This window comes from Mesoplodon mirus, assembly GCF_964341445.2.
Source record: "Mesoplodon mirus genome assembly, contig: HAP1_SCAFFOLD_434, whole genome shotgun sequence".
Taxonomy (NCBI): Eukaryota; Metazoa; Chordata; class Mammalia; order Artiodactyla; family Ziphiidae; genus Mesoplodon; species Mesoplodon mirus.
In genome coordinates, this window is record NW_028295540.1 from 24,096 (window position 1) to 27,830 (window position 3,735).

The 3,735-nt window shown below is 39.8% G+C and overlaps 1 long non-coding RNA gene across 1 annotated transcript; it reads right to left on the reverse strand.

Annotated features, from left to right (window-relative positions):
- Positions 1-509: 509 nt before the first annotated feature.
- Positions 510-1,285, reverse strand: LOC309797376. Its single transcript, XR_014292622.1, has 3 exons — positions 1,174-1,285; positions 772-1,019; positions 510-633 (listed from the first exon to the last, which is right to left on the reverse strand). It is a non-coding gene; the product is annotated as an uncharacterized lncRNA (long non-coding RNA).
- Positions 1,286-3,735: the final 2,450 nt, after the last annotated feature.

The following is a 3,735-nucleotide window of genomic DNA, read 5'->3' on the forward strand; positions in this document are numbered from 1 at the left end:
GCCATTTTGCGTGGTGGAAAACAAAGCCATCACGTGAAAAATGACACTACGGTACTAAAAAATTAGAGAATAAAGATATGTTGCCGCACCAAATTAACCTAATTGCATTTGTTCGCCTGAATTTGACCTAGTAGGGACATGGAGAGAGATAGTGTCACTGAAACGATAGTGATACGACTGACAGGCGATTTTTTCGACAGAGAGAAACAGCTGTCCACAAATAATCAGTATAGGTGGCCCTACTGGAGAGGGCTCTAGTTGACATGTGCAAAAAGAAAAGGAAAGTTGGTAAAAGCTGGTAATATGCCAGAACTTGAAAAGCGAACAATTCAAAGTTCAAGACCATCCGAGGGCTGTGAAAACATTTATTTCACAACGCACAATTTTTTTAACGCACCAGCCTACTCTGTCAAATGTGCAACCTATACCAGAAATGTTCACGGTTTTATTCCTACGTACAATCAAGAACTCCTTGACAGCACATTGCATTTTCATAAACAAACAACAACACAAAGAAAAATCAACGGAAAAATAATACGTGTGTCGTGAATTCGTTGACTAAAATCATGAGTGCGTTTGTAGAAGAAGTGGACTAATCGTTCGCTGATCATTCCAACACTGAACCACCTATACCTATAAAAACCAATAGTTGAGGAATAAAACTCACACGAATTTATAAAGGAGATTCATTGCGAAATAAACTAAAAAAAACCTAAAATCAATCACATAAATATCGAATTGGGTGGTAACCTGAGAACGTAACCCGCTTACTCATCTGTGTCCCAGCTCAGCTTCCGAAGACGTCGCACGAGTGCAGTCTTTGTTATGCGTGGTTTCTTCAATACGGCTGAAGTGCTAGCCCATGTTTCACCTGCACAGCATAGAGGTGGAAGAACTCTTGTTGTGTTAAATAAGTGAGAACATAGATCGGCATCATAATTTTGATCAATTTGCTCTTTCAGAGGCCATACCGCGCCCATGATTATCGCTGTCTTCTATTTTCTTTGTCACCCAATAATCTACAATAATGCTTTACGAACATAGTAAACCAGAATTTATTCAAAATAAAGGAAAAACAGTATCAGAAAGATAAATTTAGAGAAAACATCATCGTGTGGACCTGCACAGCACCATTCTTCTAAAAAACTATAAAAACCAAACTATAAACGCAACCTCTTTTGTTTTTGTTTCCTTCTCGATTTCGCAAAACGTTCCTGCCTGAAATCCGGTTCAATTTTCAGGCTGCGTAAAACTCTTCAGTGACGGCGAAGTTGCTAACGTTTTTACCAGCATTGAATGTAATAAAAGTTAACGTATGTATACATGAAAAACGGTTACCATAAGGTATTTCAAATGCGATAGTGTTTAGTTACAAAAAGACGAATATAAGAAGCTTTGCAGAATACTTCTTAATTTTTCTTCTTTGAACAAACACGAGGTTTGTAAGCAATTTTATTATTGGGCTGACGTTTCGGCCGTATCGCCTTCTTCAGAGCCTGGAAAGGTCGATTGACAACGATCTACCAAGCCAAACACGCCAACAACTTAAACAGAGAAACTCAAAAACCAAGTTCCAACCACATAAACAACGTCAAATACTCACCACTTCTCTGCCTCCGACCAACCGTTTGGTTGTGTCTGCGGAAGAGGAGTGAGGTATACTTCCTTCCGGAGTGCCCCTTTATCAGACTAGAAGATCAGTCTTATATACTGTGCGAGATCACGTGTGATTAGGAGGCACTCTTCCTTGCGGTTCATGTTTGGGTTCTTGAAATTAGTCCAAAACGCCTCATGAACCCTGCGCGCCGACATGCTAGCTTTCTGCGCGAGAATATTAACCTTAACATCAAAATCCTGTCCGTTGTGTCCTTGTGTCCTATGCGTGCCTAGTGGAGTGTTCGCCTTGCTTTTAAATTAACCATCTAGGTGTTCTTTTATGCGGACACAAAGAGGTATTCCCGTTTCGCCAATATATTCGTCCCCGCAAATTTTGCAAGAAATCAGGTACACTGTACCCGAGATCATGCAATCACCGTCTCTGACCTGAGGGCAAATCGTACATTTATGCGTTGTACATAGACGGTCGTACAAGCGGTTTCGAATCAATTGGCGACGTAGATTATTCGGTGTTATTTCTATAACTACCACTGATTTCTCTAAGCCCACCCTTCTTAAGCATCTTTTTATAGCTATGCTTAATTCGTTCGAAATGAAGGGTATTTGCAACGGAATTTTATTATCGCTAGACCCATCGTTAGAGCTCATCGCCTTTCCTCTAAACTTATACCGAGAAGCTACGATATTGTAACCGTTGGAAATGGCTATTTTCCGTGCCAAGTCGAGTGAATCTTCTCTCTGTTCTCCTCCCGTACACACACCGGAGGCCGTACGAAACATGTCTCTTGTAGTGCTCTTTTTGTGTGTGAAGGATGAGATGAGAGATAATGAACTAGTATGTTTTTATTACTTGGCTTACGGTACCACTTCGTAGCATAGCTGTTATGATGTAAGCTAACCTGAAAGTTTAAAAATGGAAGCCAGCCCTCTTTAGGTGTCTCTCGGGTGAACTTAATGTACTCTGACTGTTCATTTAACAATTCAAAATATTTGTTCATCTCCTCTTGTGTGGAGAAGATGACAAAACAATCATCAATATATCTACAGTAGAGTATCGGCCCAAGATTAATTACCGGGGCTTCTATTTTAGACATAGACGCAATAGCGAGACTAGGTGCCAGTCGCTGTCCCATTGCCAACCCTCTCTTTTGTGGGCAATATTTACCGGATCATCTAAAGATTGACCAGTTCAAACACTATTTTATGAGGGTCATGATCTGCTCAATCGACAAGCCATACATGTTAATTTCTTTTTGGTGTTTAGAAAGAGGTTCGAAAACGGCTTGCATTGCGGAGTCATTCGATACGTTCGTATAATCGAACATCGAATGACTCCATGACGTAGGCGCTGTTAGGACGCTCGTAACGTAGATGGTCCAGAAACATTCGGGTGTTCGTGAGATGAGTTAGCAAATGTTTCAGTAACTGGACGACTATCAGGTTTATAAACCATGTTATTCTGTCCGTTGGCCCGTTTACACAACTGATAATTGGTCTAACCTTAAACGTTAATGGATTTGTTGACCACAATTCATCAGTGGATACCAGCTTATGAGTTTTAATAAGCAAGTATAGCACGGGACATGTTGGCAGATCGGTTTTTAGTTGAGAGATAAACGATGGTTTTAATTAGTTAATTTAATTTCAATTAATTTTTTCCTGGAAACTTTGCAGAATAATTGTAAAAGTTTAAAACAAACCTTCGTTCATCTATCTGGGCGGTCCTCCCACAGGTCATTTGTCTCGGGCGAGTTCTGAAATTAAACCAAATAGCTGTCACTTACAAAATATTTTATGGTTCATTTTGATTTATTTTTTATAACTGTTTAAAATAACTTACGCTTTGATCTTGGGCACAAGAGAGAACAGCAGTGGTGGGTGATGACGGTTGACCATCACTGCGCTTCGGTCGAATCCCTCCAGGGACAAAGAAGTCCCTAGAACTCTCCCTCCTGTTTCAATGGTCGGCAGCTAATAGTGAACTACAATAGGTGAACAATTCAAGAATCCTTTAATAATTGCTTATATTTTATTGAATAGAGCATTTTAACTGCAGAATTGTAAAATAGAGCATTCTTTCCTCCTGTGAACATGTCAGATTTATAGTCATCGTTGTTT